At 37.0% G+C, this 21,364-nt stretch overlaps 1 long non-coding RNA gene across 1 annotated transcript in view; it reads right to left on the reverse strand.

Annotated features, from left to right (window-relative positions):
• Positions 1 to 13,969, reverse strand: part of LOC128803635 (uncharacterized) — a 217,797-nt gene extending 203,828 nt beyond the window's left edge. The window contains exon 1 of the long non-coding RNA XR_008435786.1: positions 13,892 to 13,969. This is a non-coding gene — a long non-coding RNA (uncharacterized LOC128803635). The remainder of the gene's footprint in view (positions 1 to 13,891) is intronic.
• Positions 13,970 to 21,364: the final 7,395 nt, after the last annotated feature.

The raw sequence follows: 21,364 nt of genomic DNA on the forward strand, positions 1-21,364 counted from the left end.
ATTGTTTGCATACTGGTTTTATATCTCTGTGTTTAATTTAGAAGGGATTTAGAGGCACACCCATGTAGGAAGAGTCTGGTCAGTTTAAAACTGGAAAAAAGAAAAGCAACAAACCAACCAAAAAACAACTTTTGGCTGTTAAGGACTTTTCCCTGTGTTTATTGTAAAGTCTAAGGACTTGGTCTCCTGAGATATTAAACAGTGCTGATGAGGATACTGACCAAAAGTTAAAATAATCTAGAAGAAATAACATTTTGGAGAATGATATGGTAATTGCAAAATGAGAAAAGTTAAAACAATACTAATTTAAGATAAGGATGGTATTTCTTTTAAAAGAGCGGAAAGTAAATCACACTTTGGGATGCTGGAAAAGACATTTAATAAGGAGATATTTATTTGAAATCTATAGCGGGGTGCTTAGAATATAATGATTGTGTATAACACTACTCCTGTTTACAGCACCTTTTAATGATAAAAGTAAAAAAGGAAAGTTTGTAAAACATTAAAAGTTCCTCCTTCACCCACCCAACACCATGTGTAGGCATTTTAATAAAGCCTTTTTTACAAAATTATGGTACGTGCATGATTCAGAACAAAAAACATTTAGAGCAATTGTCATAAAACTATCTGAATTCACTTACAAATAACTTTTAATTTTGATAATACTTTATATACTTTAGTAATACTTTTATGCTATATTGACAAACCAAAACCTCGCAAATGTCTGCATAAAAGAGCCTGAAATTCTCTTCTCTTTTTGCTCTCTATATTCATAATCTCAAAATCTTACCTACTTTTCACTCATAACAAAAACCATATGTAACTTGTTCTATAGGAGCACAGATGATATGACTTTCATATTAATTGCTGACAGATACACCTTTGAAGTATTTTCTGAATCTCATCTGGAGAGCAAGGTTAAAGCAAACTAAGCAGAGAGGTTTGCTGTGACACCACCAAACAACAGCTACATGATTATGTGGAGCTGTCAGAGTTGGCAGGTTCAAAATCCCAGTATAGAACCAAACAGCTTGCTTGATTTTTGAAGCCAAATAAATTACATAACAAGAATTTTGTTTGTGCTGGGAAAATGTTCTCTGTACCCTTTCAGGCCTTCCATGAGTATTTTTTCAAAAGGCAAGCAGTAGCATATTTGTCTTGAGAAGACATTTTCTTACACTGCACAAGCCAAATGGACACATCTGAAAGCAAAACTGTGCAGTGCAGGCATACAGACATAACACATTATATAATGTGTTATTTATTAAAGATGCTCTGTGGCAAAGGATGTACATAACACAGGCTGTGCTAAATGGTTTCAGAAATGTACATTTGAATTAAAAGCATGCATTTGATATAATTGCACCTGGTTTTGGCTCTGCACTATAATGTTTGCATGAAGGCTTGCAGCTCAGATACCTGCTTGAAACACCACAGACCAGAGATGGCTATGAAGGTTTTAGGCTGCAGAATGAAGAAAAAAGTGTTAGATAAAGGTCTCAGAAGTTAATAGTGCTTGCTGCAACAGCAAGTCTCACCACACTGCCCCAATCCTTCCTTTTCTCCTCATTAAAGACTAATTGGGATGTAGCACAGCATTTGTACAAAGGCAGTAATTTTGCCATCTTGCTCTAGGAAACAAACTACGAACAAAGGGAACTAGAATTCTACCATTTCTTTTCAGGTTGTTACACCTCTTAAAAAAGCCACAAATAGCAATTCAAATGGCAACTATTATGTCACACCAACTACAACACTTTGAAACTAATTTTATAGGAAGAATATATGATCAACACAACAAAAACTTAAAAAGAGGTCTTACTGGTTATGGCACCAGCCTTGAGATGGCAGATGTAGATTGAAACCCTCATTCCAGTCCAGATCACTTTGTCAGCTGACCCTCAGATCACAGATCCACAAACCAGCAAGCTAGCAAAAATTTCCTGATGGAGTTTGGGTACTTTGAAGATCTCAGCTTTGGTGTCTTTCTTTTGGTGCCTTTCTTTGTTTCTTTATTTTTCTGTCTTTTCTGTAAGTCAATAAAATAGGTCTAGTAATGCTGTCCTATAAGTTAATATAAATAGAGTTGTAAAAAATGCATAAATAGCTTAATTAATGCAAAATAGGCAATCCCCAGCCTTGACTGAAAGTCTGTAACAGAAAGACAGTAAATTTCCAGGGCACTCTGAGAAGGCTTTAAAAACATTTTTATCAGTAGTCAATAGTCCCTTTCACTTGTTTCCCTCAAAAGATTAATTTCTGCCATTCTACCTTTTTCCCCTAGAAAAAAAACTCTTTGCTCCTAGTCTCATGCAGTTATCCAGGCTGACGTTGTTCATTTTAAACAGCAGCTTCCTCTATGATTGTCATTATTGCTGCTTCAAGTTTTCACTATGCTTGAGTGAAGCATCCTATTTTCTATTTTCGTTCTGCCTCTTCAGCACTGTTCCTACCTACACTTTTTAAACACTTTATCCTCGAAGCTTTAACACACACAGCTTCAGATGACCCTCTTGTACTCAACACAAAGTTCAAAGCTGAGATATGTTTCCAAAGTCCCTCTGGACAATGTTTGTCATCTATGAAAACACTGAGGGGACAAAGGATAGGGAACAGATGACAACTAAAATTGGAACAATACAATATTCATAAAATGAAGTGATCCAGAATACATCTGCAACTCAGTCAGTCAGTCTCTGCATTTATGTCCTCAATGCCCAAAAGCAGAACAACCAAGAGTCCTTTCCTCTGTCTTACTGGAGGTGACTGCAGCTGGCTGAGTCCTACAGTAACTAATGCCAAGGTTTCTAGCATGCAAGTGACCTCACTCAAATGTAAATCACAGCTCAGCACAGCCATGCAACAAACTAAAACATGTCTTACATCCAATTGGCACCTTATGTTGACTTTTCACAGTTTGTATTGTCTCTTTAGCATGGTCTTTATACTACTGGCCTTAGAGAGCAAACGTCCCGAAAATTACGAAGTATTGGTACTGCCCACTGCCTCCAACAAACCTCTGTAAATGAAACAGAGGCTATAAAAGCAGTTCTCAGCCTTAGCCACCTTCAATTACCTTCTGAACAATCACACAAGAATACAGAACTTAATCCCAGTTATTTCTATGGACCTGTACTGAAAATCTGCTTAAATGTAAGGAACACAAAAACATCAATGAAGCAGCTGAGACTGCTTTTGCTTTGCCACAGTGGAATAACTTCTTGGATGCTGAGAGTGAATTTGGATAGCCAAGCAATAAAAAGAAACAAAGTAATTTTTTCATTCTTGCCAAGATTAGATATTTTGCCATACTGGATGGAGGAGAGAGAAGGGAATTGAACCCAATTGTTTATATATAGTTTATGTATGTTTAATATAAATGAACAAGACTCAAAGTTTTGGTACTGGTCTATTAGCCTCAGCTTTAAAGTTTTCAAATATAGTTAAATGAAACCAAATGCAGTTAAATTAATTTGAACTGATTTCTTATAAAACACTGAATTCTTGTGCTTTTTGTGGTTATCTGGTATTCACTTCCAATAACTGAAGCCAACGGATCTGGAAAATTAGCTTTGCTGAAAATAGACAAGCAACTATTCTCTAACATTTACACTAACATCTCCTGGAAAAAAACCCAAAAACCAACAAAACAACCAAAATCCCAAACCCAGCAATCTTCTGTACTCCATTTGAAAGGATGAATAAATGTCAGCACCAGGCATTTTCCACGTTCTGGCCAGCACTGGCTATCTACATGAAAACATAAAATTGCTGGTAAATCAGATGGCTGCTTACCTGCTCTGTTTTTCCTTCAAATTGCCACCATGTCCTGACCCACATCTCACTTGCCATTTCCTAACAGCTCAGAATGAAGCTGATTGCAAAGTCAATGCCACAAAGTTTAAAACCAAACTACCTCACATGTCTGCTCATTAATCATTATTCAGAACTTATTTTTTACTCTTCAAGAAAACAGCTTTCCTCTAGAAAACTCTTGTCTGGTCTTCCTAACATCAAGAAGGGGAGTTTTTTCAGTGTGTGTAAATATTTCTTATCTTATGAAACAAGTATTGATGGATTCATTTTTTTATTAGATGTCTCTCAAACTCCACCTGGTTTCCAAGATCAATCAAAAATGAACTAGATCATTTCTAGTGAGTGTGAGATCATCACACTCACATCAGTGTAAAAGCAAACATATGCAACACTTCAAGTCTGTAAAGTATACATGGAGACAGCCAGCTTGCAACTCACACTCTCATGCCATCCACCATTATATTTAATCATTTTGAAGAAGCATTCTTCTATCTAAATTAAATGCACTACTTTTCAGCTATCTCTCTATGAACATCTGGCCATCAACTCAAGCTGTGCATCACTAAAACAAAAATGTAACACTTGGTCTCACAGAAGTCCCTTCCATAAAATCCTCTTCAGTTTTTCTAAAATCTTTAACAGCTGGCCTTCACTGATAGGACTAATGAATTTCCTTCTATGTTTTTATAGGTAGGATATTCATGTCATCAGTTGTAGGTATGGCCTTTCCCATCTATATCTCAACCAAATGTTCCAAATTATGTCATGTCATCCTTTTATGGCTTGAACAAACATTTATGCTCAGACCCATCTGAGCTTTTCTCTATTACTTCACATGCTTCTCATCATCCTAGGGAGTTGCAGCTGTAAAAGCACCTTTACCTATGTTTTGGCCTGCTATCACTTTCTCAGCTTCCCACCAGAGATTCTCTCAGCAAAATGAAAGGTTTTTTAACATTTTTATTTACCATAACTATAAAAACTAAGAGAACAGGTGTGCCAGCTGCTCAGACTGCTTATAATACTAGCCCATGGCTAGCTGTGTGTCGTCTTCCACCTACATTTAATTATTATTTTGATGACATTTAGATCTGTCTCTTTTCAGAGCTCTATATTCAGTAGTCTTCCATGAAAAGAGCTCTTCAGCAAAATCAGACAAACAATCAAATTTTCATATATTTTCTGCACTATGACCTTCTTGTGAATGAAATGAAGGAGGAAAAGCACCTAACTTTGGTTCTAAAATGTTTCAATTTTTCACCTAATGTCCTACTCTTTTAATGGTTCCTCATTTTTCTCTATGACGTATTTCCTGAGTCAGTCTTCATTTTGCCTTTGCAAAGTTGGAATGGCATGTCAATAATAATTATATAGATCACTCTGGATGAATAAAGCAAGGAAAAAAAAAAAAAAAAAGAAAAAGATGAAGCTTTTACTTGTAGAGATTTAATAGTGTGCTGATGTTAGAGCCTATATATGTATGAACATGTTGACCTTGAAATCATCCCTTAAAAATTTTTCTACTGATACCCATTACACTACAACGATGCTGAGCTGAATTAAATCACAAAATTTTAAAGACTATTCAGAAATCAAAATACTAAACTTTCCAGTAAGGAACGTAACCTTCCTGGAAGACTTGAAAGCACTAAAAAACCCCCAACAAAAAAACCTTTACAAAAAATAAGTTTTCTTCCAAATTTTCATTTGATATTGTATTCAGCCACCATTTCTAAGAAGATTGTCAAAATGAAGCCTCATGGTAAAGTTGATGAAAACCACAGATTCCAAAGGATACTGGAATAGTAATCATGTATATGTGTAATAAAATTTAGATTTTATCTCTGAGTTTGAGTGCCAATACAATATTTGTGAGAAGAAAAATTATGCATTGAAGTATTCAATATATTAATGAAATTCAAAATATAATAAATGTTAATTTTCAGATGTGCCTATTTATAGGCTATTTTCTGCCCAACTTTGTAACCTCAAAGTAGCTTCAAAATATAAGATACATGGACACATTAATATATACTTCATATATAATATATGCACATATTTTATTATGAAAACACATTTTAAAAAACAAACAAAAAACAATCAAGAAATCCTGAATGGTAAGTCTTGGTTTATATTCTTATTGCAAAACAGTCTTTCCAGGATAATATATAATTTACAATCTAAACAGGCATTGCTCAGTGCCCAGGAATGACTGTTGTCATTGTCTAAATACCTTTTCAGCACAACCTTTTGGTCTTATTACTCCTTTACTGAAGATAACTTTTCAAATTACTTGAATCTTCACATACAATTATTAATTTCTGAAGGTTGTTTTTTTGGCAAATACTGTCCTCCCCAAGCACTCCACAAACCTTCTTCACTTTAGACAGAAGAACACTGCAGTTTAACTGGCAGAAAACTATCAAGGTTACTTTATTTTGGGCACCTGAAACAAACGTCTCATGAATTGATGTTTTTCAGAGTACCTATTGCTGTACATTCAAAACATATTCCCCCTATTTTCTTTTGCTTGAGTCATGAGAGTTCTCAGGTGTGCACTGGATACTACAAGTACCTCCCTTAGGTACTCTGGAAATAAGGAAAGGGGCCTCTTAATTAAGAGTCAGACTTGGTGATCCTTGTGGAGCACTCCCAACTCAGAATATTCTGTGATTTTGAATGCAGGGAAAGACATGCAAAATAAACACTTAAACCACATAAAAGATATCAATTCTACATCTTCTGTTCAGCAATTTTAATGCAGTACATAAATAAAATACTAACTTGAAGGATAAAGATCATTTTAGATTAAGATGCAAGACTAAAAATCAGGTAAAATTAAAGTCAGATGTGTTGTGCACCCCTCTCTAAATGGAAGGACAACACACTAGGGAAAGGAGTATCATCATGGTGACCCGTTATTGAAACTTATTTTTCCCAGAACTTAACCTAACCCTCTCTGTAGAAACCAAGATGTCAATTTAAAGTGCTTCTTGAATTCAACTAACCTGAACAACTTAAGATTTGAAGTTCACTGGATTTCACAAGAATAAGAACAGCATGAAATACAGATAAGTTTGTTTTACTTGAGATATTTGTTCAAGAGCAGCCAAAATTGCTTAGTGTCCTACACTAAATTACTTTTCTACCCCAGAGAGAGGGTGTTCCCTCTAAGCCAGAGATGATGATATAAGGATTTCAGAAACTATTGTTTGCATTTTACTGATCTTCAGATTGATAGTACACAGAATTTTCAAATAAAGCACTGATAGTCTGAAAGCCCTAAGATATTTAAATTCATTTTCCTCAAAAACACTCAAAAAAAGAAGCATTAAAAATATTTAGTGTTCTATTAGAGGTATAGTCCTTTTACTGCCTTTAGCATCAGTTTATCAAAGTACCCTCAGTAGTCCATTATGAACTAGAAGTAGTGTCTGTCACAGTTGGTTCATTTCCTCTTGACCTAAGGGGGAAACTAAGTATAAAATATCATGCTTTGGTAAGGTTTCTTCTCTTTTATTATTTTAGCAAACACATACACATACTTCTATGGTTGTGGCACAGACAAAGCTATATAAAAGAACTGTGCCTTGCATTTGAATTTCTATAGGAAAGTGGTTCCCACCACCCAAACAGTCCTTAGAAAGGCTGAGGAGACAAGCTTTATGAAAAATCGAAAATGCTCCAGTGTGCATAAACTCTGTTCATTACAGTGATTTTCTACCTCAAAATTAAGGTAAATTTTTTAAAGTAGCTCCAGCCACTCATCACCTTCAAGATAAAAAGTGTGATCTCATACTGAAATCTTTATTCTTTGGGAAAATCTTGTCTTTAGAAGGCTAGTTTTCATATAATGAAATCAGAGAATAAATGAGTTTGGAAGGGATATTGAAGTCATATGATAGAATGGCCTGGGTTGGAAGGGACCTGAAAGATCACCTCATTCCAACACCCCTGTCCTGGGCAGGGACACCTTCTGGTACACAAAGTTGCACAAAGCTCCATCCAACCTGTCCTTGAACAGTTCCAGGGGTGGAGCACCCACAACATTTCTAGGAAACATGTTCCAGGGTCTCAACCCACAGGAAAGAATTTCTTCCTAATCTCATCTAGACCTAATCCCTGTCAGTTTGAAGCCATTCCCAGGTGTCCTGTCACCCCAGGGCCCTCTCCATCTTTTCTTTAGGCTCCCTTCAGATAGTGGAAAACTGCAATTAGCTCACCCCAAAGCCTTCTCTTTTCCAGGCTGAACAATTCCAATTCTCTAACCACTCCTCACAGCAGAGCTGCTCCATCCCTCTGATCACCTTGGTGCCTCCTCTGGCCTGGCTCCAGCAGCTCCCTGTCCTTCCTGTGCTGGGAGCCCAGAGCTGGATGCAGCCCTGCAGGTGGGGTCTCAGCAGAGCGGGGCAGAGGGGCAGAATCCCCTCCCTGCCCTGCTGCCCACGGGGCTCTGGGTGAGCCCAGCACATGGGGGGTTCTGGGCTCCCAATGCCAGGGCATGTCCAGCCTCTCACCCACCGGCACCCCCAGGTCCTTCTCCCCAGGGCTGCTCTGGGTCTGTCCATCCCCAGCCTGGATTGGTACTGGGGGCTGCCCCAGGTGCAGCACCTTGGACTTGGTCTGCTAAACCTCATGAGATTCCCACGGGCCACTTCTTGAGCTTGTCCAGGTCCCTCTGGATGGCATCCCATCCTTCAGGTATGTCACCCACACCCCTCAGATTGGTGTCATCTGCAAAACCTGCTGAGGGTGCACTGAACCCCTTTGTCCATGTCATTAATGAAGTTCTAAGAGTCTTCTGAAGCAGATCTGAGAGTAGGTTTCTCAGCAGCTTATCTAGGCATGTTCTGAACACTTCCAAGAATGGAGATGCAATTATCAAATACAAATATCACATCTATCAATCAGAGTGTTACTGTAAAGGTGCATCCACATTCCTACAGATTTTCAAAGGTAGCTGTGGTCACTGTGCTGCTCTGTTTCAATTTCCTTCATAATGAACTCAAAGAGTTGGACTCACTCATTTCTGTATCAACTTCTCATTGAGTAAGGATATTTCTATAATCTGTTTTGATTTAAAGAAGTGAAATTTGAGATACTTCAATTCATTCCAAACTCTGACTTTATAACTCATATCATATAGCCTTAAACTCTATCCCACCCTAACAGACACTCTAGAAGATGCTCATTTTTGGTTCAGAAGATACAGCCTCCTAGATTTTTCTCTCACTACTTCATCTTTTCCTACAAAACTTTCTCTTAAAGCTTTCCTAAGTAGAGAGTGCAATTACCATCTAGCTATCAAATTGCTTATTAATCCCTGGTGATTATAAATAAATATGTGATGCTATCCTGGGGCAAGGGGTAAAAGGGGATAGAGAGGGGGAAAATGGAAAGGGAAAAAAAAAAAGGACACCAGTAGACAAAAAGAACAAGATACTCCAGGAAGTTTGCATCTCAGTGTCACCAGGATTTCAAAGAATGCTTCACCATGGGTCATTTTACCAGCAGCAGTGAAAATAAAAATCAGTCAGTTTTCTAATCAAGAGCTAATCAACTTAGGTGCTCCTTCCATACATCTCAAAGTAAGCTTTATGTTGCGTTGAAGGCTGGAAGAGAGAACCAGGGATCATTTTCCTTCTGAAAGCTGTTCACTTTTCTGCCTTGCATAAACTAGGCTGAGCCAGAGAGAGTTCCTTGCACTGGATGGTTCCAGATGTGGGCTTGAGTTCCAAGCACTTAATATGTGCTCACATAACCACCCAGCACTCTTACTGTTAAACCTTCCCAGTAAGAACCTTGCTATGTGAAAAGTGTCTGTCTCCTTGAAAAACCATTAGGCAATTACATTGCAAAGTCATGAAAAATTATTTCCTCTAAAACTTATGAAGAAATCAGACACCTGCAAGTACAATGTGGTCTTAAAAGCAGAATGACATGATTACAAGGTCAGTGGTTTTCCTTTTGACAGATGTTATCTGGGCAGGATTCTGGCTCCTAGAGAGTTCAGAAAAAGGGAAAAAGACATGAAGAAACAAAAAAGCAGCAATGGGCAGCAAAGATCAACCAAGTGAAAAATAATTTTAAACAAAATATACAAGAATTATGAGGGATGGGAAGCATGAGGTGGCAACATTCAGTTATCCCTTTGAAGAGGAATCTAATGTTACTCTGCCCCTGGGGTTTGACTGCACCACCATGCACCCTGTGGAACTCTTGGATTCCCCTAACTTCTTCTTCACTCTGAATATGCTGGTTAAAAATATACTTTTGATACAAAGCTAATAGAGAAAAAGGCAATTTATTCTGCATGTTAAGAGCAAGGCACCACTTGTACTGTTCTCCACCAGGAGAAAACACAGCATATGGCAAGGAAAAAACCTATTTAATATTTGTACATAAAGCAGATCTAATCTTCAAGACACCATAATGAGGAAATAAGAACAAATTCCGAACACCAGATTCCCATATGGTTACTGAGCAATTTATTACTGCAGATAGACATCTGATACTGTCTGCCACAACTGAATCTCACTTCTATTACCACTTCACATATCATTCACTTCACTGACCCTTACATCCTATGTAAGAGTTTTAGCTTGAGAAAGCCTAATTAATCTACTATGCATAAAATGCCCCACAGACTCCCTGATGTTCTATTCATACAATTCCATTCCTATTGGGCTGATCCTTCAAGGAACAGGCAATAGTTAACATAGACATATATGTCAAGACTCAAGGAGGACCAAACTCACTGCACCAAAGAGAAAGTCTAAGCAAGAAATGGAGGCAGAATTAGCACAGATGTTTCTGCAGCAATAATTAGTGGTCATCTCTAAGACAGGGTCCAGAGGAGGCCACCAAGTTAATTGGTTGGGTGGAGCACCTCTGCTGTGAGGAAAGGCTGAGAGAATTGTGATCATTCAGCCTGGAAAAGACAAGGCTCTGGGGTGAACTAATTGTGGCCTTTTAGTACCTGAAGGGAGGCTACAGCAAAGATGGAGAGAGACTATTTAAAAGGGCCTGGAGTGACAGGACAAGGGGCAATGGCTTCAAATTGACAGAGAGTAGCTTTAGATCAGAGATTAGGAAGCAATTCTTTACTCTGAGGATGCTGAGGCACTGGCACAGGTTGTCCAGAGAACTTGTGGCTGCCCCATCCCTGGAAGCGTTCAAGGCCAACTTGGATGGAGCTCTGAACAACCTGGGATAGTAAGAGGTGTCCCCTACCCATGCCAGGTGTTGGAATTAAATGAGCTTATTGTTCCCTTCCAATCCAGGCCATTCTATGATTCTATGAAATGGTGATAGGAAGTGGAACATGAAACACTGCAAAAAGTGTAAGATCTCCAGCTGTGAAGAAATATTCTGGGAACAAGGCTTGTATATGATTATCAGTTTTAATCTAGTCCAGGAGTGTGGGCATATCTCTCTTTTCTACCTATGATGTTTTCCTTATTTTCTTTCCTACATTTCTCTACCCTTAACTAATTTCCGATTCAGCAGGTTGTTCTGTACCACTGAATATTTGAAATTTCTTTCAGAATAAGCAACAAAATGCTAATATTGTATATAAATATATCTATATCTATCTCTGTTTATACACACAAACATCATTCACACAGGTGCAGAGGATTTAATCCTGGCAGAATTGCTTCCAACTGTTGGGATATAACACTCTTTTTCCCACCAGATGGCAGTAACTTCAACTTAATATAACCCGGACTGGTCACCACAAGCACAGCAAACAATGGCATACTTTATGTTTGGGATTTTCCTTTAGAAGGAATGTTGATTTTTTTAAACATGTGCAGTAGAATTATTCCATTTTCCCCCTGTTTAATGGCAAAGTGTTCTACTAATAGCTAAACTCAACTTTGTTCAGTATATCCCACAAGATTTTTTTTAAACACATATATCATTCTGTATTTTTCTTCAGTATGCTGTAACTTTGTCAAATTGGAGAAGTATTATTTCCAATCGTTGTCTTGTTCCAAGAATAATTTCCAAACAGAAACATCTGGGTAACTTTCAAATGCATAATAAACAATCTTTTACAATGTATTCTAATGAATAAAAAGACTAAATGACTCCAAAGAAGAACAGGATATCATAAATACCTTTTGCATAATTTTTTGACAAAAGTATTCAGTGTGCAGATTTCTTGACTTATAAAAGCTCAGGGTAAAATCTACACCAAGAATATTGCAGCTAGTACATACTATTTTACACACCAGCAAAATTCTCTTTAATATGGGAGCTGACAATTTCTTTTACTGACAAAACCATAAAAGTTTTTGTCAACATAGTCCAGACACCATAAAAATAATGTAATTTGGTGGATGGGGACTATTCTGTAGGATATCCAGCTCTAGGAGCAACTCATCCATTTGTTCTAATCAAAAGATCATTGTTCCCTTTTTATTTCTTTAACTTTTAATTTTCCAGAAGAAAAAGTCCTATATTACAAAAAGAAAACTTCCCTCCTATACTACTAATATTAGTATTCGGACTGATAAACTGGGTTTATATTCAATTCTATTCTGACTGCAAAGATAATATCAAAAGTCCATATTCTTATTAATCAAATACACTCATTTTACAATAAATTTATGACCAAATATGCAGTCTGTTTCGACAGCTGGCTTCCACCATCCTACAAGCAGGGATTTAGATCCCTTTTTTCCTCCCCATGTTTGTTGGTTTGGTTTTATTTTTTTGGGTTTTTCTTTTATTTCAGCAGAAAGTAGAGCAAAATTTTCTCTGGATATACAAAAAAAAGTAAGTACAGTAATGGAAAGAAAAGACCATAAAATAATGCAAAATGGTATATGACTACATTCTACTAATAAAATACTAAGCAGCCAATTATACTCCTCTTTCACACATACAGCCAATATTCCTGAATATTTAAATTTTAATACCAAAATACAAATCCCATTTACATGGATGTGTACTGGATAAGCAGCATCCCAAATTAGTGCCATTGGAACTGAAGATGTTCTCAAGATATATTTTAGTTCAAAAGACCTGTTCATAAACTTTTCATTATGGCTTGATATCCTACTGACATTGCATATCCACATCAGCTGGAAGGATGAGCAGAATCCACCATAAAAATAAGTCATTCTTACATCATTTCCTCTTCCTGGAGGAAGAGGAAAAGCAAAGTTTTCAAGTACTGTTTAGTATGAACCAAACCAAAATTATTTGAAGTGGAAAATGCAAACCTTTGTGAATAACCATGAATGCAAAATCCAACCTTGGCTTGGAAGGAGAAACAGAATGAGTCATTGTTGAAGGGGACAGAGTAAACACAGGAATTCAACATTTAACATAAAGTGCCAGCATAGAAAGTTTAGCACAACCCTGTGATGTTCAGAGGGATGGTGAAGTAGAAGTGACAGACAACTGCTTTTTCCTCCAACTTCAGGATCAGCAATAATCCTGTAGTTACGTTTGGAGAATTCTGTGTATTTTGAAAAGGATATGGGAAAAATAGAGGCGAAGGAAGAGACACAAATACTGAATACTGGGGAACATGTGTTAAAGTGAAAGTCTTAAGAGATCTCAGATCTATTTTAGCTGACTTGAACAAATATGTAGCAGTCATAATAGGAAAACAAATACCACCTGTAAGTGCCAGCAGAAAACAATGGAACAATGGCTCAAAGCTGAAGCTGGTCAAATTTAAATCGGGTAAAAGATTTTGATCCTTCATTTCATGAAATAATAATTTTTGCTATGAAGATAAATAGTGGATTAAATCAAAATAATTTCCTGCTTCAAAGACAAAATGCAAGACAGTAACAGCACAAAATGTAAAAACTTGAGAGTTTAAACTACATGGTACAATGGCCTGTTCTGATTTGAAACCCAGCCCTATGCTGTGAGGAGAAACACCATGTCTGAGCTCCTCAGGAGCCATTTGAAATGCAGAGGGAGCATCCTCTCACTGTCCTAGGAAAGTCATCATGGGATGGAGAGCAGCTGCACTGCCCTCAGCTGCATGTGCCAGGGGCTGGTCATGGTGACTGGGACAGGAACTTTGGGGAGTGGTCTCAGGGCTTACCTGCAGCTTGTGGAGCAGCAAACACAGTCCTGCAGTGAGATGGAATGGCAGCTGCACACCTGGAAGAGACACAGCACATGAGAACAGGGATACAGGACTCCTGCAATAAACTAGCTGAATTGCACTGGTATTTCAAAAGGAAGCCTGTATCAAAGAAAGACATAGTGTTATGTCCCATAACTACACAATATAAAGACAAAAAAGAGGAAGTTTTTTTTCCTACAAGACTTGATGAAGTTTAACATATTAACAAATTTAAGGGAATTGTCATATACCAGTAGCTGAAACAACAAAGTAACATGGTACAACATCTTATGTCTTGCAGGTCCCATAACCTTTCAGCACATCAAACTGGGGGCACTTTTTCTGGATGCACATTTAGTTGTGTGCTGAGCTTCGCACACAAATAAATTCACTATTTTATTACTTTTATAAAGTAACCAACTCAATTTCTTAAACTGAATTTTAGTACCTGAAAATTCTTTTTTGTCTTTGTGGATTGTTAGAAAACATATAGAATGAATTAATGCACAAAACTTATTTTTTTTTCTCATCTTCACAGGAAACACAAGGTTGTGTTTAGCAGAATATATAGGGAAAGTATTAATCTACAATCACATGTCTAGTACAATAAATACAATACTAAGAGAAAACATGTGTAGCAGAACCACTATGCTGGCAAAAGATATTTAGTCTACATAGTAAGAAATCCTCCAAACTGTTTGTAATCAACAGATCATATTGAGTTCCTTCCTTTCATTAACATGGAGTTTTTAAAGAAGTGGGATGTTAGAAAATTGTTGTTACACTCAGAGAAAGCACAGGATTTTTAAACGAGGAACCCTTCAGTTTCTGAGAGCTCAATTAGTATTAATTACAAGTTTAAAGAAGCACCACAACATATTCACATTGATAGTATAGGCATATCTACAGCATAATTACTGTCACTTCAATAAGTGCAGTCATGCATTACACATGCCCTTCTAGGATCAAAGTGGTGGCATATCCAGTCAAAGCTCCTGCTATCAGAGGCAACTGTTTCACATTCCCTTTCATAAATGTATCATTTTCCACCTTGCAAACAGTTAGACATGTGTGGAAAAACAAAACCTGACCGCTTCATTGGGAATCTCCTCCAGAACACTACTGCTTTTATGGCTAGAAATATTCTAACTTCCAGTCTGATTTTATGCCAATTATTTCTGTCCCAGCAGTGTTCTTCAGATTAGATTGCTCTCCTTCACTCACAATTGTCCTGTTCCCACTCTTTTCTCTTGGCCTTTATTTTATTGAAGAGAAATAAAGCTGTTAGTATGCTCACAATAACCTTTCCCTTCCCACTATTTGTTTTAGTCCCATTTCTTTCTCTGTTTGCTACACCTAAGTTCATGCTTCCTACACCTGGGCACTCCAAATGCTTGGCAGCATTCCTGGGGAGGTTGCTGTGGTGCCTTATGTGGAATCATTACTAATTTTATGTCATTATCTGAAAAGTCCAACTTGATACTATTTTAAATTGCATAAACGTTGCTCATGGACTTATCAGACCACTGGAGTTGCAGTTATTTTGGATGAAATTTCTCTTACCTAGTTTTAAGCAGCGTCTCTGAGCTAGTCACTGCAGGTCCTTTAGAATCAGAGAGACACTTCACAGCATGATTCATCTGATCTATTTTTAGAGATTCTGACTGGATGAAATCTGTTGTGCCCTAGAAATGCTCTTCACTGACCATGCCTAAACAAATACCTCTGTTGGAGAGAGCTCGACTGAATCAACTGAAGAGCTTATTTTGTGGTTTATTAATATACTCAGCTCCTTCATCTCCTTTAAAAAATCTTGAGATAGCAGATAATAGCAGAAGCAATCATAACCATGTACCTAACTAACATAACTCCATTCCTCACAGTTTCTCAGTTGTGAAGTTTTCTCTGGATTATTCACTGATGGTACTTTTGAATTGCGTATTGACAATGGCTCTTTTAGCACACTTTTAAAACCCACAGTAACTACAGGCAGCAAAATTTTACCTCAGAAATGAAGTGCTTATGATTTGACAGAATTACAGTTTGACAACTGATATTGTAGACTAGCACATGAGAAAGAGGAACAGGTGTTTTAAAATATGTTAAATTTTGATCAGTCATAAATGAAAAGATGTAGACTTGGGGAAGTTGGCAGGATGCTTTTTGCCATCTCTACTGAACCTCATTAACTACCCTTGCTAAGCCAAAAGCTTGAAATAGTTTAATAGTAAAAGATAAACTTTAAAATTAAAATTAAAAAAACAACAACAAAACAAAACAAAACAAAAAACCCAAGCACAAATATATATTTCTGTTGTCTTCTCCAATGGAATGATTACAGAATTTTTCTGCACAAAGAACAGATTAAAATCAGAAGGAATTTGATACTTTCCCTCAACTCCAGAGGCAAATCAAGGTAGTTATTGTACTATATGATCTCACATTTAAAATTGGCTACTGTTGAATCTTAAGAATTTACCAGAAATCCTCCAAATGTAAGTTATAAAAGAGAAAAAAGTGTAACCACTATACTACTTTTTCTTTGCTTTATGAAGGAAGTGCTAAATAGGTTTCAGATAAATAGGTTTCACAGATAAAGAGGTTTTGCAGCAAGTAACAGGCTGGACTGAATATCTCAGGACTTTGACTTGGCCAATACAAAGTCATGAAGGTTTTCTTCACATCTCACCAATCCTGCTTGCATACAAGCATTTGAACAATTTTTCATGTGACACAAGTGCTAAGACAAAATTATTTGAGATGGGATAACAAAGGAAATTTTAATGTAATTCACTGTCAAATTACAGAATATTTTTGAAGATTGAACACATGTACAAATAATTCAAAGTGCAGTTGTTCACCAAAGCAGAAGTTATTATGGGTACTTGTTATCCTACTTGGTGCTCAAAACCCAAAAATCAGAATAACTCTCAGAAGAGCAAACACTGAACAACTTCACTCTTCGAAGCACCATACCAAAATGATTAAATTCCACATAGTTCAGGCTCATGGGCAAATTCATGGACAGGATGTCCATAAAGAGATACTGGAGGGTATGGGTAGGATGTCCCCTCTAGCATCACACATTCAAAAATGAAAAATCCCAAGGGACTACGAGGGAAATGGATTACCATTCAGACCCAAAATCCCAGTCACAGAAGGTTCAAGGGATGTCATTTCACATAAATATGAAAGATTTTTTTCAGAATGTAATTTCTGATACCTTTTAATGTCAGACTATCTACCATCATGCCCCTCATAAACCAAAAATCATCAGATTTTTCATTCTTTATGAAAATTCTATTTTCTTAGGCCAGAACTATCATAAATATATAATTGATAGTGTCATAATTAAGCATATATGCTGATCTTTTCAAAGTTTCTCTTTTCTGAAGTGACTGGTCTTGTTTTGCAGTCTGCTATGTATTCTTTCACATAAAACTTTGGATGCTTGCTCTAGTTTGCAAAGTACCTTACTCTCAAGTATAAACGGGATTTTTTCACAAGTAATTCTTGTCAGTAATGTATAACTTCCAGAGTTCTTCAATATATACAAATATAAGGCAAATGTCCACCCCTGATTCTGAAATAGGATGCAATGATTCTACCAAAGGCTTATCTTTGGTATATAATAAAAATTCATCAATTTTTCCTCCTGAAAACTTCCTCTTTCATGATTAATTCCTTAGTTAGGGAAGGGAAAAATCAAATATGAAAAAAAAATTAAAAGGAAGAGGCAAATGCTGAGAAAAAAAGGCATTTTAAATAAGAAGAATCATTGTGATGGTCTTCTGAAAATATTAGAAAGGCAAAACCAGCCATGTTTGCTGCTTGTTTTTAATTGTTTTGTACTTGTTTTCTATTGTTTTCTACTTTAGGATAATGCATGTTCTTGCAGATCAGAAAGCAAATCATATTCTGGGCTGCATCAAAAGCAGCATGGCCAGCAGATGACTCTTCCCCTGTACTCCACTCTCATGAGACCCCACCTGGAGTTTTGTGTCCAGCCCTGGGGCTTTCAGAGCAACACAGACTTAGATTTATTGGAGAAAGCCTAGAAGAGGCCATAAAAATGATCAGAGGGCTGGAGCAAATCTCCTATGAAGACAAGATGAGAGAGTTGCAGTTGTCAGGCCTGGAGCAGAGAAGGCTTGGGGAAAATCTTACTGGGACCCTTCAATATTTGAGGAGATTTAGAAAGCCAGAAGTGACTTTTTACAAGCACTTGTAGCAATAAGAAAGGGGGGAATGAATTTAAGCTAAAAGAGAATACATGTAGGTTAGATACTAGGAAGACATTCTTCACTCTGAGGGTGGTGAGACACTGGCACAGGTTACCCAGAGAAGCTGTGGATGCTCCATCCCTACAATGTCCAAGGCCACGTGGGATGGGACGTTGAGCAACCCAGTCTAGTGGAAGGTGTCCCTGCTCATGGCAGGGCGCTTGGAACAAGATAATCTTGACCTTGAGATGAGCTCAGTTGGTCAGATAATGGTGGTAATAATGCCAAGGCTGTGAGTTTGATCCTTGTATGGACCATTCACTTTAGGGGTGGACTTGGTGATCCTTGTGGGTCCTGTCCAACTCAGAATAGTCTTTAGGTTTGTGATTTTTCATATCCCCTCCAATCAAAACTATTCTGTGATCTATGGCTGTTTAGCAGGACCAGCTCTTTGCAACAAATATTTTTGCCCTGAGATCATATCACATGTGATTGTGATCTTAACTTAGCCAGATTCTACACAAGAAAAAAGCTGTTATTGCTGTTGTTTTGCATGTCTCTGTTAAAAAGCTATGGCAAATATCAGGTTATTTTGGACTAACATTATTTCTGTAATGTTAAAGATTCCCTTTCTGTGAACAGCATACAAGCATTAAAGGAACTTCTACTTATCAATAACAGAGGCTCAGAAAATGACAGCCCTGAAAAGAACCTCATACACTTGAGATGGTCCTGGAATCAGACTAACTTCTAATTCAAAACATCAGAGAACTGTGACACTGAGTGAGAAAATGTGACTTTCTGATCATTTGAGAGTTCTTCTTGCACCTGTTATTTATATTCAATGCATTTGGAAGGAGACTTGAATAAGGGGCAGCAACTTAATCAGACTTTCTAAGGCTTTTTGTGGTGGGATTACAGACCAAGAAGAGTACTCAGGAGACAAAGAGACTTAATTTGTTTTCCGTCTTAAATCAAAGCTGATGCAGTTAGTCATTCCCATGTTCATAACAAAGCCAATCTATGTACGGTACCAAAAGCAAATCACTTTTGCTGACTTCACTGATGTTTTAGGGCTCTTGGTTTTAAGGAGAAAAATCTAGAGGCTTTCATGTGCTACCAAAATTCAAGCACCACACTTTTAAGTTTGATGATTCTTTGCTCCATGGGCTTCTCCAAGTCCTTGCTCTTAGCAAATCCACAGTCAGGTTTGAATATTCTGTGTCATTAAGGTAATGTAGAAAAGGATTATTTGGAGAATAAATCAAAGGATTTTTGGTGGGGATTAACCTGGCAGCACTTTCAGAAACATTGGGTTAAAAAGGAGCCTTTTCCTTAAATTTCAGTCAACTGTAATTCATCTTGTATCACCAAACTAAAATCTGGGATTTCATCTAGTTTTTGCTGTCTTTGTTTTATCCAGTAGATTATTAAGATGTGCAACATGATAAACTACTGTCTTTGAAAGGATTATTTACAACATTGTTGCATATTATAAAAAAACTATATTGTCAAAATTGCTTAAAGCCAGGCTGCAAATTGCTTAAAGATGGTCCTAAACTGCAGAATTCTCATCTCCACTGAGCAAGAAGATCATGGTCTCTTTGTTCTAGTTTGGCATACTATGATAGAGCTGGCACCTTTTCTTTTTTTTTTTTTTAAACAAGTGAGCAATTCAGTCTAAAACTCCCATAAAATAAACTGGTGACACACCAAACCTTGCCTAGAGCAAACCATGAAAATTCTTTGTTTACTTCTCTTGTGAAAAAAAAAAATGTTCTGAAGATAATAGAGGTGTGAATTCAATTGTTTATGAAAGAAATTGTGCCTGATAACCCTTTCTATGCAAACCACAGACCTTCCCAGCATCCAGGAGGCATCTTCTGATCTTCTGTATTAAAAAAAAAACCCAAATAACAAACCCTCTTTCTCCCTGTTTTCTGCCTTGGTTCAGAGAAGCTGAATTGCTAAATGGAGGTTACAAAACAGTGGTGCTTCTTGAGGCACTTTGAGGTATTTAAGAAGGGGAATAAGATGTTTAGATGATTTACTCCTCCATTTAAATGAATGGCCCAAAAGGGAAAAATCTCTGGCTCTTAGTCACCACTGGCTGAAATGGAAAACAAAAGGCCTCAGACTGGCAGCCTGAAATTAAGCTTGAGTGAATCAGATGCAAAGTTGGCACATGGCTCAAGCAACTGCCCAGAGGTTTTTCAGAACTTCAGTGTCAACAACACTAGAGGGACAGGACCATGTGTCTTTTGGGGCAAGACATCAACACATGGTAAAAAACACCCTACAACAACACCAATGGAAATAAAACTCAATGGTTTCATAACCATGTTTCCATTGCTCATGGAGATGCAACTTCTCCCTTCAACACCAAGTCTTACACATCTTTCACTGCAGTGCTCTATTCTCAGCTCCTTACAGGAGAAGACTAATTATTTCAAGAAATAAGCATGAATATAATTAAGATCAGATCCTCCCCTTGGTAAACTGTGCAGACTGCTGTGACTCTAGAAATTATTTTCTTATCAATTACATTAAAATGGACAAGAAGAAAGCCTTCCACTTAAAGAAATCTTCCTTCCAGTAGCAAATCTCTTTCTTAAAAAAAAAAAAAAATTAAAACTGAATTTTTTATTAGCATGAGAATAATTTCAAGCAGTATTCGAATACCAAATACAATAGCACTCTTTTTACTGTTTGTGCCATATGTATGACAGATTATTTAATCTTTTAATTTATCATTGCAAGGTATAAAAATTGAGAGAATTTCACATAGACTAAATTAACCTGAAGACATAACATTTCCACACTGTGTATGACTTTGTGAAGTGCAGTGAGTATATGAAAATGTTTGCCATCATTAACACGCATTTGTCGTTCAGCAGGAATATCAAAATGTATTATTACATCCAACAACCTACACAAAAGACCAGCAAATAGATTTTTCTCTTAAACTAATGGGACTAGTTAATAGACATTCTGGAGAAAAGGTACATCTTGCAATCATGTCAAAGTCCAGCTGAAAATTGAATTCATATGCAGGATATAAATTATCCAGAATGAATCCAGTTAATCCAGATCGTGACCATTTTAAAATTATGGGCTTTAAGATTTTAAGATAATGGGCTGCCTATTTTTTATTGTTAATATTTAATTGCTTATATTGCATATTTATATTTCCTATGCATGTTTATATTTTCCTATGCAGTTTTTG

The sequence above is a fragment of the Vidua macroura genome, chromosome 2 (genome assembly GCF_024509145.1).
Source record: "Vidua macroura isolate BioBank_ID:100142 chromosome 2, ASM2450914v1, whole genome shotgun sequence".
NCBI lineage: Eukaryota > Metazoa > Chordata > Aves > Passeriformes > Viduidae > Vidua > Vidua macroura.